At 32.9% G+C, this 18,602-nt stretch overlaps 1 long non-coding RNA gene across 2 annotated transcripts in view; it reads right to left on the bottom strand.

Moving 5' to 3' along the window:
- Positions 1 to 3,942: 3,942 nt before the first annotated feature.
- Positions 3,943 to 18,602, bottom strand: part of LOC141558204 (uncharacterized) — a 182,578-nt gene continuing 167,918 nt past the window's right edge. The window contains exons 4-5 of one of the 2 annotated variants that reach the window (XR_012486990.1): positions 10,605 to 10,771; positions 3,943 to 4,644 (exon numbers count right to left, since the gene is read on the bottom strand). This is a non-coding gene — a long non-coding RNA (uncharacterized LOC141558204). Of the gene's footprint in view, positions 4,645 to 10,473; positions 10,772 to 18,602 lie in introns of those variants that run through there. The other variant, XR_012486989.1, reaches the window with a different exon arrangement.

Here is an 18,602-nt window from a genome sequence, read left to right as displayed (position 1 = left end):
AACTGATAGGTATGTTTTTGAAGAATATATGTTACTTTATTGGTGGAATTATGAAACTGATCCAGCCATTCTGGAGAACAATATGGAACTCTGCACAAAGGACTATAAAGCCATTAATATCCAGCCATATCACTACTGGATCTGTGTCCCAAAGAGATAATAAAAAAGGGGAAAGGACCCACATGTGCAAAAATATTTGTAGCAGCCTTTTTTGTAGTCATAAGGCCCTGGAAATTGAATGGATGCTTTTCAATTCAGGAATGGCTGAATAAGTTATTATATATGAATGTAATGGAATTATTGTTCTGTAAGAAATGATGAGCAACCTAATTTTGGAAAAGCCTGCAAAGACTTACATGAACTGATGCTGAGTGAAGTGAGCAAAACCAAGAGAACATTGTACACAATAACAAGATTACATGATAATCAACTGTGATGGGCTTGGCTCTTCTCAGCAATGTGGTGATTCAAGAAAATTTCAATAGAATTGGGATAGAAAATGTCATTTATCTTCAGAAAATGTCATCTACCTCCACTATGGAGACTGAATGCAGATCAAGGCATACAATTTTCTCTTTTTTGTATGCTTTTTATCAGGGTTTTTTTTTTTTTTTTTGCTTTTGCTCTGATTTGTCTTTCACAATATGACAAATATGGAAATGTGTTTTAAATGATTGTACATATATATCTTGTATCAGATTTCTTGTTGTCTTGGGGAGGAAGGATTAAGATAAGGGAGGAAAGGAGAAACACATTTGGAATTCAAAATTTTACAAAAATTAATGTTAAAAATTATCTTTACATATAATTAGAAAAATAAAATACTATTTACAAAAGAAATAATTTGTTACTTAAATTTCTGATGCAAAATATTAAGCATAATACTCCATCAACAATAGTAAATCTACATAAATAGATGAGAGGAACAGAGGATAGTCTACCTCTCAGACCTGTGGAGGAAGAAGGAATTTATGAACAAAGGAGAACTAGAGATCAATATTGATCACAAAATAGAAGATTTTGATTACATCAAATTAAAAAGCTCTTGTACAAACAAAATTAATGCAAACAAGATTAGAATGGAAGTAACATATTGGAAAAATATTTTTACAGTTAAAGGTTCTAATAAAGGCCTCATTTCCAAAATATATAGAGAACTAACTCTAATTTATAAGAAATCAAACCATTCTCCAATTGATAAATGGTCAAAGGATATGAACAGACAATTTTCAGATGATGAAAATCCATTCATATGAAAGAGTGTTCCAAATCACTATTGATCAGAGAAATGCAAATTAAGACAACTCTGAGATACCATTTCACACCTGTCAGATTGGCTAAGGTGACAGGAACAAATAATGATGACTGTTGGAGGGGATGTGGGAAACTGGGACACTGATGCATTGTTGGTAGAGTTGTGAAAGAATCCAGCCATTCTGGAGAGCAACTTGGAAATTGTGCATACCCTTTGATCCAGCAGTGCTACTATTGGGCTTATATCCCAAAGAAATACTAAAGATGAGAAAGGGACCTGTATGTGCTAAAATGTTTGTGGCAGCTCTTTTTGTAGTGGCTAGAAACTGGAAGATGAATGGATGTCCATCAATTGGAGAATGGTTGGGTAAATTATGGTATATGAATGTTATGGAATATTATTGCTCTGTAAGAAATGACCAGCAGGATGAATACAGAGAGGTTTGAAGAGACTTACATGAACTGATGCTGAGTGAAATGAACAGAACCAGAAGATCACTGTACACTTCAATAACAATACTGTATGAGGATGTATTCTGATGGAAGTGGATATCTTCAACATAAAGAAGATCCAACTCACTTACAGTTGATCAATGATGGACAGAAACAGCTACACCCAGAGAAGGAACACTGGGAATTGAATGTAAAATATTAGCACTACTGTCTATCTACCCAGATTACTTATACCTTCAGAATCCAATTCCTAATGTAGAACAAGAAAATTGGATTTACACACATATATTGTATCTAGGTTATACTGTAACACATTTAATATGTATGGGATTGCCTGTCATCTAGGGTAGGGAGTAGAAGGAGGGAGGGGAAAATTTGGAAAAATGAATACAAGGCATAATGTTGTAAAAAAAATTACTCATGCATATATACTGTCAAAAATATATAATTATAAAATTAATTTAAAAAAAGAAATAAAAAGAAATAAAAAAAACAATAGTGAATCTAAATAGATGCACAAGTAATAACAGTGTAAAGGACAAAGGGATAGAATTCATTTTGTAAATGCACTCTCCATAACAATACTTTTTCCAATAATACCACATCCCACTGAATTAAGTAATCCTATGTAGGGTAACATATGCTGGCAGAATGTTGCAGTTTCCATAGAGTTCCAAGAGCACTCGCAGAGATAGAAGAGCAGTCAAAATCAAGCAAAATATAAAAGAAAGGAGAACTCTTCACTAGGCTCAACTCTGACAGACAGGCAGGTAGACAGACAGAGGAAAAAAAAAGAATGAGAAAAAGAAAAATTGGTCTTTTACTCTTAGATATTTAAAAGCTCTAAATAAGAAATAGAAATTTGATAGCTCCAGGAGGTCTGGATTTTGGATTGAGCATCGGTAGAGTCTCTGTTTGTAGGTATGGAAAGGGGAAGAAAAACAAGGAATAGAACGATGTAGCAGGACCTAAGCTTCCTGGCATCCTGTTTATCAGGTCCTAAGCTCCTTCCACCTGCTGGGGTCCCTTCCAGACTTCATTAATTTTTTTAATGGTTAGCTAAAGTAAATGATAGCAGTTCTTTGGCCTGATGACCTTGTAGAGAATCACTCTGAAAAAAATACAAGAGGATTTTTTCCCTGTAATTTTCACATTATCTAGAAACTGCTGCCTTGCTGAATTTTTATTTAAAAACTCCAATTACTAAGTAAAAACTGTGATTTTGATAATAGATAACAGGACTCTTTAGCCACAGTCCCTATGCATGGAATCTCAGCATGACACTCTATTTTTAGATATCCTAAGGGTTGGCTGTCCAGGTGCATAACTACAGCCTTTGCATGCCCTTTAAAAAACTTTCCTAAATGGCTTCTAATGGGGACAGACACTGAGGATGCAATGATTCTATATTCAAATTGGGAACAACCCTGCTGGAACAGTAATTTCAGGGTTCTCCTCTACAATCCTAGTTGGAATATGATTGTATCCTCTGGAGTGAGAAAGGAAGAAATGAGGCACTCAAAGAAAGAAATGAGGATTGTAGGCAAACATTCATGTAAGCAAGCAGGAGAGACCCAAAGAGTTGTCCTTAAGTATTGTTAACATGTAGTCAGAAAAGGAGAACACACACAAAAAAAAGATAAAAGTACAGAGTGAACCTGAGTAACAACGGGCATTTATTTGATGAGGAAGCAATAGTAATAGTAGTAACTGATGGATAGAGGAGAGGAATAAAGCCTAAAACAATATGGTTGGGAGTAGAGAGGAGGTAGGAGGAAAGACAGAGAGAAAAATTGGGAGAAAAAGAGGGGGGAAAGAGAGAAAGAGAAGTTGATGATTCAATTTAGAAATAAAAATTGAGCGTACTATGAGCTAAGAGCTGGACTGATATAAAGGTAAATATGATATCCTGGATTTTTAAAGAATATCTGAAGCATGGATGAAAAACGTTGATAGGTAACAAAAGCATTTAATTTGGAATAACCTACACAATATTAAATAAACCTAATATTAAACAAATGCTATTGACTAATTGATAAGAGTGACTGATAGTTCTGGTCTTTCAAAAAATGAAGATTTCAAGACCAATAAAGAAAGCAGTGGTCCTTAAAGTGTGGTTTGGATGCCAAGGAATCACCTAGACTAATGTTTAGAGAGTCCACAAGATCAAAAATATTTTCATAATTCCATTAAGACATTTTTATTTATAATATGGTAAATATTGGTAAGTATAACTTAAACAAACAAAAGTTCTCTGGAGAAGACCACAATAATTTTAATGACAGGATCCTGAGACCAAACATTGAAGAATCACCATTATAAAGGTTATTTTAGATAGTGTAAAGTTTAGAACAGATAAGTCCCAGTTAGTACAAATATTAGAACCCATGAAGTAGTTGCATTTTTTCAAATTTATACTATCTGAAGTTATAATTACATGTAAAACAAAGTTATTGGTCTTAGCTTAATGTAAATATAAAATAATTATGTTTATTAATTAATAAAATAAATTTGTTTATTAAAAGTCGGAATAATTAGGAAGTAGAATTTTTAAAAATTTCAAATTGTTAAGTGCCATATTTAAAGATAAATTGTCTACAATGACAATATGATGAAAATGTCATTCTTGTCACTTAAAATATTTTTGCAGCACAGACTGAACTGCCGTCTCTTTAAATATTCATACATATATTGATAGGTGCATAGTTCCATCCCCTTCTCAGAAAGTTTGCATATTTTGATTCATATTAGGGTTAGCATATTTATGCATAAATGTGTGTGTATGCATGTGTTCTTTTGCTTCATGACTTCTAATACTCAAAAAATATCTTCAGATTCTTTAAGAATGAAGAATATCTGCTCCTTCAGCATCATTGTTATTTCTTCAAACTCTTCTTGCCAATATAAATTAAGAAGGTCATTATCAGTCTATTCATTCTGAAAGAAATAGAGCCATGCCCAAATATCATTTTTTAGCTCATCAAAACCAAACTTCATTCCAGTATTTCTAATCTCTTCTATCACAGTTTGCTTTTGAAAGGAAAAACCTCCAAAATTACTATTAGCACAATTTGGCAAAATGCACACCTATACTGCATGTTATTTGCAGGTATTGTTGACAAGTATAGTGAAAAAATTTTATTTCATCTTTAATGTTACAATTTTTGAGAAACCACAGTTAAAGAAATTTTATTTGTTACTCATAGTTTTAGCAACTGTTCTAAAGTTTTTCTTAGGTAGAAGTCTTTAAGTGCTATAATAGTTCTTTGGACCATGGGCTACAACAAAGATTTGTGTTTGGTAGCCAAAAAAAATTACCTTTTACATTCTCAATGCAATAAATCTAGTATAACAATGATTTAAAACATTATCTAAAATCTGTAATACTTTAAATGCAATAATGTTTCAACAGTTGGTTTAAAATAACTTTGAAAATAAGTCTTCAAAAACAGCTTTAATCACCCATGCTTTCTTATTTTATTTCCAAAAAAATTCCATGAGATTGTAACCTGGAGGGCAGGTACTATTTTTACCTCTTTTCGTATCCCCATGCTTAGCATAGTGCCTGGAACACAGTAAGCACATAATAAATGTTATTGATTGATTGATAGAGTGATTGATGGTTCTAGTCTTCCAGAGCATTAAGATTTCAAGACAAATAAAGAAGCATTGATTTTAATTTAAAATCTCTTCTATATATCCCAACAAAAAGGCTAGGTGATCCTTAGACACATTTACCTCAAGCTGAATTTTCACTTTTATAGAAATGTAAGTTCTGCGAGGCATACATCATCCACATTCAAAAATTTGTGACTTAGTTTATCTACCATTTTCAATTATTTTCTTCAAAACATCAGGATTTTTATCTGCCACCTCCTTATCTGCATTGGCCTCCTCTTAGCTAATTTTAACATTATACAATTGAACTGAATTTTTAAAGCAATCAAAGCCAACCAATATTTTCAATAAAAATTCCTTTACTCTCCACTTCATATCCATTTCCATCTCTACCCACACATGAGAATCTTTTGCTGGATATTTCTCCTTTCATTACTCATAAATTACAAGCTCACCTCCTGCTTATTTTATTTTCTTTGTGCAGTAAGCTTACAGTGTCCTATCTGTTCAGAAACTATCTGTCTACACTATCTGCCCAGAACCTGGAACCTAGGATTAACATATCAATAAAAGAAGTTCTGAAGCTATGAAGAAGGCACAAAATCTGGGAGAAAAGAAGACATCAGTTAGAATCCTGCCCCATACGTATTCTAATGGTGTTACCCAGGCCAAATCCCTTAGCCTTTTTATGCCAGTTTTTTCAACAACAAAAAGGGATAACAATAAATAGCCACCACCTCACAGGTTTATTGTGAGGACCAAATGGGTCCTCACAGAAAGTGAGCTTTGCAAACTTTACAATGTCAGATAAGTGCTTGCTATTGTAATATAATACTTTTGAATCAAAGAATAGTGAGGCACATTGTTTTTGAACAATATTGGGTACTGTACTAAGTGCTGTGGACAGACACAAGAGAAACTAAAAATAAGTCCTCTCTTGAAGTCCAGGCTTCAGGTATTACCAGGTCAGAGCATGACAGTAGAGTTGCTCAGATCAAGGGGCCTTATAAATCATGTAGTCCAATTTTTTTCATTTTATTTACAAGAAATGAAATTTTAGAAAAGAAAATTTCAGGAAAAAGAAAAGATTTGTCTGAGTTCATTTAAGTCATATAAGGTTATCAGAACCAGAATTATGACCCAGATCTTCTGATTCCAAATCCAGAGCTCTTTCCAACTTACCAAGCAGTCACAGCAAAGAAATATATTTAAAGAGAAGGGTGATAGAGCTGGGTTATATTGCTCCCTACCCAAGTGTAAGGAGGAAATTCATACATCAATAACCAAAGTCTTTCCTTTTGTAGGCCAGATCCTACATTGCTTCCATCTCTTGGGAAAACTCAATGTCTTGTAGATTCTCTGTCTGCCTTTTGGAATCAACCAGGTTAACTATATTATTCAAACATCTTGCAATCTAGTCTGGGAGATAAAGCATATGCATGGGCAGGAAATGCCCTAAGGATACTTAGAAAGCCCCATTTCTATACATGCAAATTAGCAGATAATAAAAATGGTCCATTTTCCCAGAATGCAAACAAATCAGAAAACTCATGTAATCATTTTCCCTTGACGGTATCATACAATTATATTAATGCAAAGACCCTGGCAAATCTTTCAAATGACCAAAGATCAAAATTTCCCAACCTAGTTAATCACTAAATTTGTTTTGTTAAATTAGTTTTATTTAGCACCTATGGATAAATAGCTCAATTAGTTAGAATATAAAATTAAGGGCTTTTTTTTTTTTTCCTCTTTTGATAATTGGGAGTGTATTGTTGCTTGGACTGCCACAAGGAGCCCAATATCCTTTCCAAATGACATATTTTTTTTTGGTAATTCTGCTCAAATTTTCTAATTTAAACTTGTTTCTGAGCTTCAGAATTTTTAGAGTTTACATAGAAAGAAACTTTACTTAAGTCACACCAATTAGCAAAATAGTTCAATTAACTGTGTGAATAAAGGGGTGGGAGAATAAATGATAAATGTTTGTTTTAAAGAACCCTCCTTTCTCAGAGTCTTTTCAATATAATGAAATAATTAAAAGCTGATTGTTTTCCTATACTTTAAGAATGATAAGAGGCCAACTAGACCAGGCATTAATGAGTGCATTTCAGATGATCAAAAAAAATTATAAATCATTGGAAAGTATTTCCCTACAGAAGCCTTAGTCCCGTCCAAAATGCTTTCTTAACTTGACAACGAGTCGCCTGACTTTAAACCATTAAAGCTGACAAAAAGGGGGTGTTGCATCTTTTATAAACAGCCCTTTGTTTGCAGTTCTGACACCTGTGAAAAGCAAAATTGTTATTTTCTTGCTGCTTGTTGCTAGTTTGATGCCCGCTCTGGGGCCTTACATCAGAGACACTGTTCAAAACAGGTTGCAGGGGCCCGTTTCAGCACTGTCTGCCTATGGTGCTGCCTGAAGGAATACCATGGAAACGGAATTTGACAGGCTCCTGGGGACCTGCTGCTGCCACAGACACTTCCTTTGACTGCCTGATGAAGACATCACAGACCAAACAGAACATTAAAACACTGTTGGCTGCTTTGCATCACTTAGAATGCAAATCTCTTTGTTCTGCTTGGGATTTTGTTTTGCAGCTCTGGAATCTGTACTCTGCTCCAAAGTGTAGCCGACAAGAGCATTTTTTGTTGTTCTTGTTGCATTGTTTCCAGAGAATGGAAAAGTGAATAAATGATAAAATATTTTAAAGTTCCCATTATTTTTCCTCTGAAAATTGCCATTTATTCTTCATGGGAGTCATTCTCTCTGATTTGATATCTCTCCAACACATACTTCATACGTTTAATTATATGTGTTGATTCAGAGATAGAGAAAGAATGTAGCTCATTACTTTGTATTTTGTTGTTTGTTAAAACAGAAGACAAAGATTTATTTTGCAAAAGGACAAAAGACATACAATATACTGGGGAGGGGGGAAAATAACATTTTTTAAAAGTTGATTTCCCCGCTAGTCAGTTCTATTCAAATATAATCACTTTAAATAACATTAAATAATAACATTTTAGTTTTCACCATTAAATATGTGACCTTGGAAAAGTTAATCAACTTTTCTAGCTTTCTATTTTCTCACATATAAAATTATAGAATTCAATATACCATAGGTTCTTAAATTAGCATCCCATGCATTTGTGAAATGGATAAATAGATGATAGATAGGTTACTATATTTTGACATAATTGATTTCCTTCATAATCCTATATGCTTTAGTTCTACATACTATATATTCTAAGTATATATCCCACATGTTTAATTCTATATACTTTATTTTATTCACTTCAAATGGGATCCAAAGAGGGCAGCTAGGATGCAGTGGATAGAACACCAGCCCTGAAGTCAGGAAGGCCTGAGTTCAAATCTGCTCATAGACACTTAATACTTCCTAGCTGTGTGATCCTGAGCAAGTCACTTAACTCCAATTGCCTCAGTTAAAAAAAAAAAAAAAAGAGGGGGTCCAAAGGCTTCTCCTGACTGCCAAAGAAATTCCTGACTCACCAAAAAAAAAAAAAGATTAAAAACCCATGCATTAGATTATCTTTAAAATTCATTATAACTTATAATTGTAGTTTTACGAATATTTTAACTTAATTTGATAATGAATTCTTTAAAATATTCTTGCTTTGGGTCACTAAGTCTGCTTCTGGTTATGTAAAAAGATGGAAAACCAATGTCATTCTGCAACATGTAGAATAATTTGTGCCCACTCTGAAAAAAAAAATATATATATATATATAAAATAGCAAGAAATAATCAAAAGAAATATTTAAAAATTCCCATATTTGAGATGCTTCATGTTAAATACAATAACTACTGCCTTTAAAAAAAAATAAAGAAACCCACTTCAAGAAAGGATTGAAAGAAATGAAGAAAATAGGCTTAGAAAAAAAAAATAACACTTTTTTTGAACATTCATGATGGTCTTTTACTCCTAAATTTATTTCCAGATTTTCCTCAATTCTCCATTTCTAGTACCCAGGAATGTAAAATACTAGTTCTCATTTCGTAAATTTCATAAATCTTGCCCAAATAATAGATAGTTACTTTACAAAAGTAGTGACAAAATCAAATAGTAATAGGAGTCATAATTCACACATAAGATCATGGCCTACATATTAATGTTTCCTATGCTTTATTGTATTTTTATTTATTTTGTTAATTATTTCCTAATTACATTTTACTGTTTTAGGCCTTCCAGAGGAGTGTTGTAGGCCTGTGGGCCACACGTTTGACACCTCTGCTTTATAGGTTCCACAAGGAGATGACTTTTCCCTTTCTATTTTCTTTTCTGTACGTTCCTTGACCCAATTTTTTAAAAGCATTTCAACAATTTGGAGTCTCGTTATGTTTCTTAAAGAATCCACGTAGGGTACATTTGCAAAAGCAAATGTTCATTAAATACATATTATGTTTAAAGAGCTTAGAAAGAACCAAAGACGATTGACAGTTTTTGTCCTTAAAAACTTAATCTCAAAACTGAGTCATTTTGGTTTGTCAGTGTATAAACTTCAAAGCTGAATACCAAGACTACCTTTACAACATGATTATTTTTCCCAGTGGTTTATTATATCTCAACAACCACCCTGAGGCAGCGTCATATGATAGATAGATACTAGCTTTAGCATCAAGAAAATGTGAGCTCAGATTCAACTTCTGACAATCATCTTGTGACTGGGTAGGTCTTTGCATACCTAAAACAACAATGTAAATCTGAGATCCATCTAAGAGATGATCATCATCAATTCAGAGGAGGAATTTTCACTACCAAGAATCTCACCATCCTTTTTGGGGGAACAGAGGCAGTGGAACCAAACATTTTGTGTACAGCAGCCACATTAAAATAAAAAAAAGTCATCAAGTGATAAATTCACTACAATAGCACTTAACTTAGTAGCAATGTAGCTTAAATAGAAAGTTGTAGATTAAAAATCAGGAGTATTAGATTCTGGTCTTTACTCTGCCGTTGATTTGCTATTTAAATTTGAATAAGTCACAACTTTTCTGGGTCTCAGTTTGCTTATCTGTAAAGTAAGAAGATTGAATTAGATGATTTCTCAAGTCCCATCAACCTCTAAAATTCTGATTTAAAAAGAGTTTCTGGCAAACACTGTATAGACAAAAACTCAGACTTTGGCTTGAATATTTATACAATAACAGGCAGTTGAATAAATCTAACAATGTAAAAGAAATAGGGATTAAAATTTGTTTCATCAGCCATTTCTTGATATAAATGTTAGCTTTCATCTGTATTCAACTCTACCTAACATCCTATGAGACAGGAACATTGTTTACAGCATTGGCATTTCAAATATCCAGATGATAGTCCATTTGGAATAGATCATAACTGCTTTCTGTCATCATGCATTCTTTTACCCATATTGCATCCATGTGTTGTCAAGGTCCACTTACTGGTCTAGGTTATTGCATCTGTGAAATTTAAAAATATATAGAAAGAACTGAAAACATATTTTAGCTTTGAAATTTTTCACAATATTATGTTTTAGATTAGAATTTTAGTTTTCTCTTCCCTAAGTTCATTTGGAGATAAACATAGGTAAATAGATAGATAAGTAAATAGGTAGACAGATAAATAGATAGACATTGATTTAGATATACATGCTATATTTATGTGGATGTGTGTGTGTAAAAAATATATGCAATACCTTTATTAAGCAGCAGTGCCCATTAGTTGTGCTACAGTTTGAAATAGAAGTTGTACTCATCAACATTAAGAGCAACCTCCTTGTCTCAGAAATAAATCGATAACATGAATTTAGAATCCAAATATGTTACAGGTATAAGACTGGGAGGGTCACTCAGCTATAGTTTAATGAGTTGGGCTTTAAAAAAAAAAAAAAGACAACTTCTTTGAATTGTGACATCCTATTAAATGCAGAGGATGAGGCCAACAGCTTTCATTGTCCCCTGTGATATTATATACAGTTCTTTTTATGGTTTCTGACAGAGGGTCTTAATTAGGCCTTAGAAAGGACAAGTTCATTTTTTAACCAACTTTGAAAGCCCATCTTTTCCCCACCTAATTCCTCTAGGAAATCAATACATGCAGTTTTGATTTCAGGAGTCCCTAGAATGATATCTCCAATATAGTCTCTCCTCCTTTCTTGCATTTCATTTACATCACTCAGGTCTTTCTTTGTTCTTTTAGAGTTATAACAAAAAGTCCCCAAAAGATACATATGAATATACACACAAATATGTTTGTGCATACATATACACACATATATATATCAATTAATAAATATTTAAGTGATTACTATGTGCCAGGCACTGTGCTAAACATTGGGAATACTAAAAAAAAAAGCAAAAGACATTCCTTGTCTTTAAGAAGCTTATAATCTAATCGAGATATATATGTATATCTACATATATATTTATACATATATATTTAAATATACATATATACATATGCTGTAACTAATAATTATTTCACAATTTAAGTTTTACAAGACACAAAATATTTACATAGGATATACTAGCATATATATATATATATATATATATATATATATATATCACAGCAACTCTGTGAGGTGGATACCGTTTTACAGATGAGGAAACTGACACTGAGAGTTTAAGTAAGTTAACCAGAGTAATCCATAACTGACAAGTGTTTGAAACAGGATTTTAATTCAGGTTTTTCAGACTCTAAGTCCAATACTTTTTTTTTTATTCCCACTATGCTATTGAGTTACCTCTAACAATTAAAATTTTAAAAATATGAGATTTGTCTAAGTTTTAAAGGTTATATTTCCTGAAATGATGAATTCTGCAAAAGTCCAGCTTGGGAATTACAAAAGCATTATAGTTTGACCAAATCCTCTACAATCCAGAGAGGTGCTATAAAAATTATAAAGACTTTCTTTCATACTCCTTTCTACCTTTCCATCACATATATTGACCTTTATTTGCTCTTCTGTCCTTCTTTCTCTTTCCCTCCCCTCTATTCCCTTTGTTTGTGTCATTCTTTGAGGCATCATATATACTTATACTGTCCATTTTTATTGACCTGGAACCACCTATCACCCTCAGATTAACTTTTATATCCAACCCAGAACAGGCTTCATTCATCTCAACTACAGGGCCTTACTTTGGAGCTTTTCCATACTTTTCCCCTTCCACCCCTTTTCATCTCACCTTTGCCTATTAAAACTACCAGTCCTGCAGCTAGAGATATACTAGAACAAGATGATTGCTAAATTTTTATTGCAATCAATTATATCTCTAAAATCGACAATCATTACATATCAAATATTGATTTATTTTGTTGATCTCCAGAAAGTGATGGAAAAAAATTAACACTGCAAATTAAACTGAAAAGGGCATCATATATGCATCTTCCCTATCCCACCTTCAAGGGCTGCTTAAACATTTAGCAGTATACCTGTGCCTTGGGATAAAAAGATTATTTCCAAATACTTTTTATAAGAAAACCCTTTTCACAACTGAAGGAAATGAAACCAGGATACTTTTTTCTCTAACAATGCAATCCCAAGGATACTTAGAGAGGAAACAGAAACAGTACCAAAAAGAGCAAAGATAGGGAAAGCAGGACTAATCCAAGTATACACAGAAGTCTCTGAATATTTACATACAGTAGGGGCCCAGCTTTCTATTAAATAAGTGTGCTAATATGATGAACACAGCCAGAGCACTGGCTAATAAATGTTAATGGTTACTTATTTACCTCAGTTAACATTCTCAAATTTTTATCATTTATTTCTAATAAAGTCTTTAACAAATCCTCAGTCTCAAATTGATATGTTGCTATTCCCTATAATGATGTAGATTACAAATCCTAAGGGGCGTATTCCTTTTTTTCCCACAAATTCACCAGTAAGTGCTCTACCAATGTACTAGGAGCCTTTCTTAAATTCTCCTGATGCCATAAGAATACCAGATTAGAAATATAAAAATTTTTCAGCCTCTTTCACAAGGTCATCTACTTCCTCATCCACTCTAAATGTGAATATTCCTCAAGATTCTTCCATCTATCTTCTTACTCTGCTTCTCTTCTTTCTATTTACTCTTTCCTATGTGATAACATCCACTCTCATGTATTCAGTACTAAATTCTATGGGAATGACTCTTACATCTACAAATTTAGCATTCATCTCTTTCCTGAGTTCCAATTCCATATTTCCATCCGAATGTTCTACTTATTAACTCAAACTTAATATGTCCAAGATCTTTCCCTCTTCCAAACTTTTCTATTTTGGGTAATGGTAGTAAGCATCTTCCTGGTCACCCAAGCTCACAATCTTAACTATCTTTGACTTTTCCTTATTCCTCACACTTCACATTTAATTAATTATCAGTTTCTGGTAACTCTATCTTGAAAAGATCATTCAGGAAAGGAAGAAAGGAAACAACTATTTATTAAGCCCTTCTTTATATATGCCAAGAGTTTCACTAAGCAGAATACAAATACAATAAAAAAGAAAGTCTCTTCCCTCAATCAGCTTACATTCTAACATGAGAAAACAGCACACAGTCATTAAATATAGAAACATAGACAAGGTATATTGAGAAAAGGAAGAAAGCTCACAACTGAAAGCCTCAGAAAGACTTCCTACAGGAGACAGTAGCCAAGACTTGAAGGAAGCTGGAGATCTTTAGATGGAAGGATACAATGACAAATAGGAGGCAACTTCAAAAGCATGGAAGTGAGAAATGGAATGCTGACTTTGGAGAAAATAAGCAGGCCAATTTAGCTGTAACATAGAGTATAATAAAAGGAACTAATGTGCAACAAACTATGAAAATGACCATATATAATCTTATAGAATAGGAGGTGGTAAGTGATATAGGAGAAAGAGAAGTGGACCTAGAAGTAAGGGCACCTGAATTCAAATCTGTTTCAGATACTATGTGAAAAGTCTCTTTATTTTGCTTCATATTCCTCATCTATGAAACAGGGACAATAACAATAGCACTTACCAGGCATAATTAGTGTGAGATAGAATGAGATAGTATTTTAAAGTGCTTTGCAAACCTTGAAGTACTACATACAGGAATATTATCATCATCATTATTTTATTACTAATACATATTTATATACATCTTATCCTGTCTGTTATTTTTATGTTCCATGAAGGAAAAAATATTTTTACTCTTTATGGTCCCAGTAAATACCACAGTATCTTGCATATAACTTAAATTGACTGTGTAGTCTTACTTTCAATATAGGTACCAGAAGTGCCTCATATCCCCCAGTATATGTTTAGTGATGGTAATTTCTCTTACTATATTTTTTAGCAATTCAAAGGTTATATATATTGGAATAAATTCCCAGTAAACTTTAAAATGAAGTACATGAGAACAAGTACACTCTGTGCTTATGTTCTATCCTCTACTACATTTTTAAACAATTCCTATGAATGAGAATAATCAGGGTTTTTCTACCCATAATGCAAAAATAACCCTTTAAAACTTTTGTTCTGCAAACTAATTTGAGTTAACTTGTCAGTTTATATCTAATGAACTAGTATAGTCATCTTTGTTGTTCATTTATTTCACTGTCTGACTCTTTGTGACCTCACTTGATGTTTTCTTGGCAAAAATACAAGAGTAGTTTGTCATTTCCTTCTCCAGTTCACTTTACAGATGAAGAAACTGAGGCAAATAGAATTAAATGATTTGTTAATAGTCACATAGTAAGCATTGAGGTTAGATTTGAACTAAGGTATTCCTGAGTTCAGGCCTACTACTTTATCCACTGTATCACCTAGTTAACTGTGCAAGTCAACTATACTAAATACTTCTAAACATCCTTGGTTTAAATTAATGCATATGTCAATGAGACAGGATGACTTAATGGAACAAGCAGAAGGCTGATAGGGAGTCAAGACACCCAAATTCTAATCTTGGCTCTGCCAGAGATAAGCTATGTGATGTTGAAAAAATCATTTAATCTCTGTGGAGTGCAGTTTCCTTATAAATAAAGTGAGAAAGTTTAGTGACTTCTAGATCATTCTGCAATTGATACATCTAGATAGTTGCTATGTAGTTTATTACATACTTGGGAGTGTCATATCCTCTTGTTGGGTCATGAGCTTCATTAGGACAAGTATCATGTTAACTTTTGTTTTTATCTCATCTAGTGCATAGTAGAGTTTATTTCCACAAAGTAGGTATTTAATAAATAGTTGTTGCATGAATGGATGAATGAGTAGTATTGACTAAAGGCAAATTATCTGCTCTCTGGTCAGCTTCAAAAATATTTGGCATTAATATAGACACATTCTAATTTATCTGTGGATTGGGTTCATAACTTATTTTAGTTTTTCCTCATAAGTCCATGAAAATAAATGATCCTTAATTTGCTTTCATTAATGGTATTTAACTTCAGGCTTCTTTGGAAATATTGCTGCAATATTCGGAATTCTTTATCAGCGGAAGTCCATGTATTCCATTATTTCATAAAGTTCTTTTTTCTTTTCAATTCCAGTTTCAAAACTCTTCTCATTTTGGCATGAAATGTCTCTTCTTAGACATATTTGCAATTCCTCATATTTTTTTCACAATCTGGTAATACCAATTACTAAAATGTGCACAATTTGTTTTTGTTAAAATAATGAATGCAACAGGGAGACAATAAAATCTTACCCTTTTTAAGAAAGTAAATTGGATCAACCTGATTGTATCCTTGTAGCATTATCAATACAGAAATAATGTATTAACTATAGAAAGCAAGAACTAGTTCTATCATAACACACTACAATGGTAATAGCCAAAGAGTGTGCTAATAAATGTTAAACTCTCCCAAAATTGTACAACAAACATTTAACTTTAATGTGAATTATAATCACTTCTCCATTACTTTTTTTAAGTTTAGATAATCAACAAATCAATAAATCAATTCCCAATTTATGATATTTACTTATTTAGGAGATATAAATTTTCATGCTAAGAATTTAAGAACTTGACTTTTACACTCCAATTAGATCTGACTTCAGCACACTTGGGTTTGACATAAACTAGGACAAAAAGCAATATTTCTGTTTTAGTTCAACTTCTATCAGCTTTTTTCAATGAGAAATTTGTTCTCTATCACTTAGACACAAAAAGTGTAGAGAACAAATTGTTCTGAAACAATTATTGCATTTTTAAAAGCCATATTGATATAATGTCCTGTTAGCTTTAGCAAAATGGTGTAAATTCTCCTCTGAATTCCTCACATATATCCTTGCACATAGTAAGTACTCAGTGAGTATTTGGTGAAGGACTGATTGGACATTAAGAATATTACTGAAAAGGACGTATTTTAATTTCAGTCTTTCAAGTACATACTGCCTGTAATTTCCTGTGCCTCCATTTCATCATCTATAAAATAAAAGATCATTTCTGAGCCTCTTTGCTGTCTAGATTTCTTCTCCTATGATCTTTTTCGAAAAGCCTATATATTGCCTAATAGAAAAAATATGTGCTACTACTAGACCTCTTTTTTCTAACACTATTATTTCCCTACCAAGTAATCTCAGGATAATGATGAGATGAGATGGACCTCAAATTTCTCTAATATAGGAAATGTTAAATAAGGAAACTCCTTCTAATATGCATTAATACCTGGCAATGCTTCTAAGACTTAAGATTTTAGAGAATTGTTTCTATCTCCAGTTCAAGATTTCACTGCAAGTATTTGTCTTAACTCCAAATCGGCTCCCAATGGATTATACCGTACCTATACCAAAGTGTTGAAAATACAAAATTTTCTTCATCTTTATTTCACCTTATAAGCTTGTACTCTTGGACTTGCCATTTTGAAATAGAAGTCCCTATCAAAGGACTTTGGACTTTAAATTTCTCCAAATCAGATAATGTCATCAGTATTCCTACAAGGATATATACCTAAAGGGTATTCAAAAGCTCAATGCATTCAATTGACCAAAAATGAAACTAAACAAAAAGATCTGAGGATGACCCAAAATAAGAAGACTCAAAGAATGATAGCTAGAAGAGATCTCAAATATTATCTATCTATCAAGTATTTATTAAGTGACTATAATATGCTAGGTACCATGTTATTTCTCCTCTGGGGAAACAAGTACAAAGAATGAAACAATCCTGATTTATACTTTTATATTTTAATGTGGATTATCTAGTCCTACCCCTCATTTCACTACAAAAGAAACAACTGAAGCCTAGAATGTTAAATGACTTGTAACAGATGTGATCACTAATCCAAAACTCATTCTACTTCACTCTGAGGTCTCTTCCCATTCCTACTTCATCTACTTCATCAAGTAAAATTCAAACAAAAGTGGCATTTTTAGGTTGATAACTAAATGGGGCATTGCCCAGTAGATTCTTAAAACTGGCATAAATGGGTTAAGACTAATTGACTTTCTCATGAATTGTTTATTCATAACAGTTAGGCATGTCCTTGTCACTCAACCCTAGGGAGCAGATGCTGGGTGTCGTGCACTACAATCAGTTAATTAGACCAGTTGCTCACATGTAGCCCCTCTTGGGTATCAGGTAAAAGAGAGCCTTGCAGAATTTCCCTGCCTACAAGTATTGAAAAAATCTTCAGGGGACTTCATTTTGCTACCTACTGTTCCATTGACAGGCTGAAAAAGACATCATATGCTCTCTAAAGACCAGTTACTGGGTCTCTTTAAACTTCAAAGGGTGTCAGCAGTCAGTCTGCCAAAGAGCCTGGGGCAAACTAAATCACAAGTGAACAGGTGAACCAAATGTTTGAGGTTAAATTCCCTCTGTATATACAAATATTTCTCCCTGGGTGACTGGTATTATTGGGTTGTTTCCTGTCAAGTTCAAACATTTTAGACAAACCCTGAAATCCCTATGAAATGACAAGGTTCTTAGACAAAAAATAGTTCTGCACCAGTATCAGAGCATATACGTGTTTCAAAGTTGTGAGTATTTACTATTCAGCAACAAATAGTTATCAAGTATGTGGAATTTTACTAAGGAATGGAATTTTATCAACTCTTTCCAAAATAAAAGAGATGAACTTGAATATTATATTAAAACCACAGTTAGTTTTCTAATTGAGACATAAATAAGTACAATACTATTTCATTGTTTATTTAATTGGAAAGGGTGGATTTTCAATGACAATGTCTTCCCCTCGAGTAGCTAGAAGATATTGTCAAATGGCAAAAACCAGAGCATAATTGGCATGACTTCAGGGATTTATTCCTCCAGCTCTTCCCTTGTCTTAACTATGCATTCAGATTTTTTGCAGTCCTTGCCACTAATCAGAAAAAGTGGT

The sequence above is a fragment of the Sminthopsis crassicaudata genome, chromosome 2 (assembly GCF_048593235.1).
Source record: "Sminthopsis crassicaudata isolate SCR6 chromosome 2, ASM4859323v1, whole genome shotgun sequence".
Classification (NCBI taxonomy): domain Eukaryota; kingdom Metazoa; phylum Chordata; class Mammalia; order Dasyuromorphia; family Dasyuridae; genus Sminthopsis; species Sminthopsis crassicaudata.
The sequence above is the reverse complement of the archived record's forward strand: the minus strand, read 5'-3'. Positions and strand labels throughout refer to the sequence as shown.